Raw genomic sequence first — 8,083 nt, forward strand, 5'->3', positions numbered from 1 at the left:
CGTTTTATTTTGTGATGATCTTTCAACCTCGGCAAGACATATTACACTCGTGCAAATTGTTAATCTACAGGGTGTCCATAAAGTCTCTTTACCATTTAAAAAAAATGTTAAAAATGCAATTGATTAGATATTTTATTCAGATTTGTTCTATTGTATTCAGTGTTTAAAAACACACACAGTGTTTATCATTACTGACCTTAAGCAAAGGATTACTGATGCCATTGCCACAATTGATGAGGCTATGCTACAGCAAACATGGCAAGAAATCGAGTACCGTCTTGATGTGCTTCGTGCAACTAATGGTGCCCATGTAGAAGTGTGTTAAAAGAGGTAAAAAAAACTTTAATAAACGCTGAATACAATATAACAAATCTAAATAAAATATCTAATCAATTGCATTTTTAATACATTTTTGAAATGGTAAAGAGACTTTATTGACACCCTGTATATATAATATAATGTTAAGTGAGCTTCAACGTAGCATATAGTTGAACCCAGGGCTGGACTGGGTATCTGGCACACAGGGCAGATGCCCAGTGGGCCGGCCTTTTTTGAGGCCGATGTAGTGCTTTTTAATGATTGTTTTCCTACATTTTACCCCCAGAGACTGGCCCACAATTTGGACGGACCAGTCTGTTATTCTATTTCGAACATAGATAGCAAACTGAAACATCAATAAACATCAGTGGCAGAACTACACGTTAGACAAGAGTCGGGCTGGGCCGGTGTACAGGACACCGGGCTTAAGTCAAAATGCCAGGGATGATTTTTTTGTGCCAGTCCAGTTCTGGCTAAACCTGTCTACAAAATATTTTTCAGATTCAGTACTTGGATTCAGTTTGATCTCAGATTCATTGTTTTAAACAACCGGACAAAATTTACAAACAAACAATGGAACCTTCACCTACATCTCAAACGTCTGCTGCTATAAATTACACATAAATCACTGTCCCAAACTGCAGCGTATGGCAAGGACTAGTGGGGACTTGGGAATGTCTTACCACCATATCCTCTCCTGTCAAAGACAAGCTGCAATCCCGAGAGGACTCACAGGGCTGCATGAGTGTTTGCCTCCAAAGTTTTAAAGCAGTTCAAGTTTTTCTGATCTTTCTTTCTTTCTGGGAATCACAGAATGGAGGGAGCTGTTTTGAGAAGGATGTGATTAAAAAGCAGGGTGGGTACCCAGGAGAGGCAATTATTTAATGGCTTGCTTCAAAAACATCCCTTTTGACTTAGGCTATGTCTCGTAATGGAGCCATGCTAACAGTTGTGTCTCTGTTCCAATAGCTCTGAGATATCTCTGCGACCTCTCCAATGGTAACAGAAATTTAATTTGCCAGGAAATTAAATTTAAAGTCCACAGTATTGTGTTTCAGTGGGACTGCACCGTCCATTTTCTTTAGATGTGACACAATTGAAGTCTTGGAGCAGTATGAAAATTGACCAGTTGTGCCGATGCAAGCATAATTATTGAAAAGGATCGGTGGTCAGGTAAAATATGGACAATTGAGAGAAAATGGACCATTATGTACATGCTGTGTGTATGTACTGTAAATTGCTCCGCATTCAATTGCGTCAACAATGGAGAGTTCATGTCCTCCGGGGAGGCCATGTACAGCATATCGATCAATCCAATACGTAGTATAGTTAATGTTATTGTGCTATCACTAGAGCAGAACCGAGTGAGACCTGAATGATGGCAGACAGAGCGAGATAGACTGTAGCGACAGAAACGTTTATAAAAGTATGGGAGATGTCCTTGGGCAAGACACTGAATCAACATTTCCTCCCGGTCGGCATTGTAAATCAGAAGCTGTTCTCAATTACCTCACCTAGTTAAAAAACGAAATACCAGAGGTGGGCACTTTCATCTGTCCGTCGTTGATAGATGGCCACATACACGGTGAGTGCTTTATGACACGAGGCCTTGAAAAAACACGGAATGAGGAGGACCGTCTGTCTGGCGAAGCTTTGCGTCTTAGGGGATCAGCTAATTTCCATCATTGATGTCATTATGATATTGTGATTCTGTCATATTAGGCTTAACAAATGCAGTCTGGTGAAATAGCAAAATCAAGTAAGCCTATTTTGTATTGGTTGCAATAAAATCTCGTCATAAACTGTAGATATCCAGATAGATAAAGCCAGACGTAATGAAAATGAAAAGCTTTATCATTTTCATGTTAAGTGAAAGTTAAAAGCCCATACAGTCGTAAAATTTGACCAGAATACTCATATTTGGAAAAATTATGACTCCAAAGTGGCGTTCCTTTGAGAAATTCACATTTTCTCCCCGTGCTTGGGTGGGTTTGTCCGTTTATTTCCGTTTCCCCCCGCATTTCCAATATATTCATTTTAGTTAACTGTAAAGGCTTCAAAATGCCCAGAATTGTCTGAGTGCGAATGACTGCCAGCCTCAATATGTGCTGTGTGATTGGCTGGCAACCAGTCAAGGGTGTACCTTGCCTTCCTAGGACGTGATCATCATGCCAAGAGATACATCAATCACTCTGATTGTCATCTGGAGTCGTGATTTTGGATCAATGTGGTCGACACGGTCCAGCATTGGAGAGGTCCACCCAAAAGTCTTGTGTATTGGCCACTTTGGCCTTCCCGGTAACCGGCACTTACCAAAAAAAGGAATTAGCTGAGAGGTATGTATACATATTTGATTACCCGACTGGCTAAAGTCCCTTTTGGGAATACTGCCATCAAATTTTGATCAATTCTATCCCTTGGAGTATTGCAGCAGTCCCTGTGCGCAATACAGTCTTCATCAATAGTAGTTAATGTATAAGGTGTCTTCACACTGTGGGAGAGCAGGCCAACATCAGAAGGCAATTAGCAGCAATTTCCGTCATCAAAGATGTAACCAGTTTCAGCGCAATTGACTGCATTAATATGTAAGATAAGGGCACAAACTGAAATGAACTCAGCAACCTGAATTGGGAAGAATCTTTGGAGGCCCCCCAAGGACAATGTACATAAATAAGACAACGATAAAAGCAAACTTTTAAAAAATAAATAAAACAACTACAGAAAAATAGAGGGCAGTGTGGTTAGAGTCAGTAGGTGTTCACCCGGTAAGTTTCAAGTTTGGATTTAATAAAATTGTAGAGTTGAAACAATATGTAAAAAAAAAAAAAAAAAAAATTACAACAGAAGTTACAGTATAGAGTAATGCAAAACATAATTAGTACAACAGTGGTCTAAGTACTAGTTCTTTTTACAATGGTCCCTTTGCAGTTCACTTATTGCGGATTCACTGTATCACAGATTTTTTATTTGGGTCCATAACTTGTACATTGTGGGGTTTATCTCGATATTTCGCAGGTTTTTCAGAGTTTATCCTCCAGGAAAGGAAGTTCTGAACTTCCTAAAATGCACTTGCGCTGTAATTATTCCAAAAATAACCTGCCACTGGGTTTTAGGTATTCATCACCTAACCATCTACTTGAGGACAGTCATGCACTAAACGTGCCCAGAAGAAAACAGGAACAGGATGTTATTGACCTCATGTAGCTAATAGATAGCTCTACCCTTGTTTACTCATGGTATAATGTTACAGCAGCGTCTGTAAGTGACTTTTAAGACATTATTACATGTGTAATTTAGGTATGATTATGTACATGTAAACTAAATGGTAGTTTATGGTTGTTTACCTTAAGTGGTAATCACTAGCACCTTAATACTAATTGTGATTGCTAACCATTTAGCATAGGCTAATACCCTTGCTTACTCATGGAAAAATGTTGAAGCAACATCTGTAAGTGACTTTTAAGACACTATTACATGTGTACTGTAGATATAATAATGTATGTGTGAACCAAATGGTAGTGTTTGTTTACCTTAAAAGGTAATCGCTGGCGTGCTGATGCTAATTGTGATTGCTAACCGTTTAGCATAGGCTAATTTTGTTGGTGTTTAATGAATGAATATGTATAGTACATAATATCAACTCACGTCCAACCTTAGTGGGTTAACACACAAAAAAATCAGTGATTACTCAAATTGTCCATTTTAAAAAGATTCGATAGTGACAGCACTACATGCAATGATGTTTTTTTGCCACATCCACTTTTGCGTACCCGAGGGGCATACTGAAAAGATATTGACACTGTAATATTGTAGGTCGTGCTGAGTTGCCTGGCATATTTCATGTGGTGAAGCTCAAAGTCTCAGAGGCAGGGCTGGTTAAACACGGCTTGTAAAAATATCAATACGCTTCAACAGATGTGCATATTAGATGTGCACATGGTCGAACAACATCTGAAACCCATCTTCCCACACCTCTTTATCACTTTTGAAATGGCGCTGCTACAACAAACACTTATTACAGTAGCACACTTAAACATGACAGTCTGACAATCACATTCATTTTTTTTTTTGTCACTGTGGAATTAGAACATAGAGGGTAAGCATCGATGACATGATCAGAAAGTGAAGAAGCAAGTAAATATGCATAAAATACGCCATCTGAGACTAATAAGGTTATCTTGGTCTCATCAGACCTCAGGACATGATTCCACTAATTCATGTCCTTAGTCTGCACTTGTAACACTAACGAGTCACATGACTTTGGGGAAGGAAAAAAGCAACTGTTCTCACTTTGGACAGTTTCACTGAGGGGTGTACTCGCTTTTGTTGTCAGGTGTTAAGCTATCAATGGCTGTATTTTGAAGGAACAATACATTTACAGTTATATAAGATGTACACTGACTACTTCGTCAAAGTGTCATTTCGTCACTGTTGTCCCTTGAAAAGATGCAATTAATTATCTGTAGAAATGGGAGGGGTGTACTCACTTTTGTGTGATACTGTATTTAGTATGCATAGAATAATATTCAATTTAAATATTATTCATAGCTTTCACCCCACTACTGATACTGTAGTATTGCGCGCGTTTATTTCATTCTCACCTGCTTGTATATAGAATATTTATTGACATATATTTTTACCATCCATGTAAAAAAATACATCTATTACTTCATCTGCAGTTGCCATTCTCATCTGCATATATAGTGTTCATTAGTCATGTACAGTTGACTCTCGTTCTGCTCAGTCTCATTGCCTGATGTTGTAAATATGTGCATTGATTCATGGGGTGAGTTTTTGATATTATTTGTGTGTGCTCCTGCTGTTAACTTTGTTGCAGTAAAACCTGACTTTATAAAGACCCATTCTATTCAATTATTGCTGTTCTACTTGACTCTATTCTATTTTATTTTTATTTTTTGGGACCAGTTACGAAGGTGATCTGGGGTTGACAGTCTACCATCAACATTATTATGGAGCGGCTATTTTAAATGGCCACAAGAGATGACACACTGATATTTAGCCGGTTGGCTAAAATGATGAATGGAGAACAGTCTGTTGACTAACAAAGCGTATCCATCACAAATAACACAAATGTCAGACTGCAAATGAGTTAATCAGTCTTTCGGCATGACACATTTATTACCATCAGTCAATTGAACTTGTCGAGGTCCCCAAAGGTCCATTGTATTTATATTGCATCCTGTTGACTCTTATTAAAACTTTGACGCATGCTTTGCACCCCTGATGTGATGAGCAAATTACATTCCATATATTTTTGTATAATTACAAGTTAATTGTTCTAAGCGTTAATGTGTACAATATTTTATTGTTTTAATCAGACACATCAGGATTACGATTGCCCAGCGGAATTTACAATTGGAAATGACATGTCATCATTGGCCAGCCTTTTCTTTCTTCAGCAAGACTGAAAATCACACCTTGTTAAAGATCTTTTTTTTTCCAGCACTGATATAATTTCTCCTACATAATCAGCTTTTGGGATAACAGCAAGATCCAAAGAGAAAATGTAATCAGCTTCTAAATGAGTGTACATAAACAGCAATTGGTCTCAGCGATCCAGTTTAAGATGTGTAAATTTGCCCCGAGAAGCCAATGAGCACATAAACCGCTGCTTTTCGCATTTTGCAACGTTATTCTCAACCCGGACTCCATAATTTGTCTTTGATCGATTTTCTTTTGCTCCTCATTTTCCCCAAGTGAGTTGAGGAGATAGAATAGAGTAATGTACAAATAAGATGATGATGAGATACAGAAAAACTACTGTGAGCAACAAAGTCTTCCTCTGGGTTAACTCATGCTGTGGTGCAGCGAGCCATTGAATACAAAGATAGATTTGCCAGAAAAAAAGAAAGACTTTTCTTTGCTGTATTATGGAAATGAACAAAACACGAGTTCTTCTCATTATAACCATAAGCAGGAGAATCAATGCAAAGACATGTTGTGATCTGGAAAATCTATGTTGTTCTGGTAAACATTTTAATAATAATAATAATAATAATATATATATATATACATATATATATATATATATATATATATATATATAAGCTATATATATATATATATATATATATATATATATATATATATATATATATATATATAGATATAAATAATAAAATAATAATAATAATTATATATGTATATATATATATATATATATATATATATATATATATATATATATATATATATATATATATATATATATTGTTAATTGTTGGACAACACAACCTCCCCTTTACACACTTTAAATGCTGATATATACTTTAAGTTAACATCATAGTGTTTTTTATTTTATTTTTAATTTTTTGATGTGTGCAGTGGCATTATTTGCCCATCTGAGCAGTGCATCTCCACTTAATATTTAGGCTACAAGGAACTCTACACTGTTAAAAAAAATATCATTGCATTTTACAGCATTTAACTGTTATTTGACAGGATAATCCTGCAATCAAAATACTTTTTTTTATAGCACAAGGCCTGCAAATCACAGACAACCAGTAACAAAAAATACAAGGATTGCACAGTATTCAACAGTTTTATTACAGTGTAATATTTGTATTCAAATATTCCCCTGTAAGCCACATGACAACCGAACTTGGCACTGAACCTGAAGACGGCATTTCTCTTTTCTCAGAAACACGCCAAAGGTACTTCCTCGAAACGATCAACACAATAATATTTTGCAGTTTCTTGCATGATTAATAAAAAATAAATCAACGACAAAGCCGCTTCCCACTCCTTCCGGTTGAGCTCATGGGACCTTAGATAGGAAAAAATATGAATGATCAGTGAATGAGGGGAGAAATATTAGCTTTTGGTCCCGTTTGAATTGTGACATGAAATACAAGTATGTCGTTAATGAATTTAAAACATGATTTTAAAGGTGACTAAAGTCATAACTTGTGGTACAACTTTTGAAGAAAAACAAAACGGTTAACCGAGTGCGTTCTTCCAAATCAAAGAACCGGCGGTAGTGCTCTGTGCTACACAGTCCAAATGGCTCCTCCACGCTAACATTCTGCTCCTTAAACATTGTGTGTTTTAGCTCCAGTGCAGTACAGTACATTTCTCTTGGGTAATTTTGACGTGGACATTTCTGCTGTGTCGCGACTGGACTTTCCTTAGAAGAGGCTTTCCAAATAAGGGGCGGTCGTTAATTGAGCGGTACAAAATGAGTGCCGTTAAAGGCACTTTATATTAACGCAATAATTTTAACACCCTTAGTTTCCATACTATATCACAAAAACCTGAAAAAAGTATATACACATTTTAACAAGAAAAATACAATTGTAGCTATCCAGCAGAGACAGTAACCTCTGATTCCCCCCCCTGCACAACACCTGGATTTGAAGTCAGTCTGATCCTGGTGGTTCAGGTTTCCCATAATATCCTGTGATTCTGATCCTAGCTGAGGTTTGATCTCTGCCTCCTCTGATAAAATGAAGTAACGTCTCTGCCATGTCTGACACAGTCAAGATGAAAGCCTTGAAAGTAGTATAAGGAAACATTTCAAGGTAACTTTGTCAAGAGAAATGATTGCTTCAGCAAAGTTCTTCTTCAATTTGTTCATCCCTCCTGTCCAGCTTCAGCTGCATTAAACAGATAGGGCTGGAACATCCAGTGGTTAGGGAATACCAATTTCCTACTCATCATATTTAATCACTACCACAACTCCCTGATACTGTAGTTACCTTTGCTACACTCCAATTTCCTTACATGTAATAAAACATTTAAAAGA

This window comes from Vanacampus margaritifer, chromosome 19, assembly GCF_051991255.1.
Source record: "Vanacampus margaritifer isolate UIUO_Vmar chromosome 19, RoL_Vmar_1.0, whole genome shotgun sequence".
NCBI lineage: Eukaryota > Metazoa > Chordata > Actinopteri > Syngnathiformes > Syngnathidae > Vanacampus > Vanacampus margaritifer.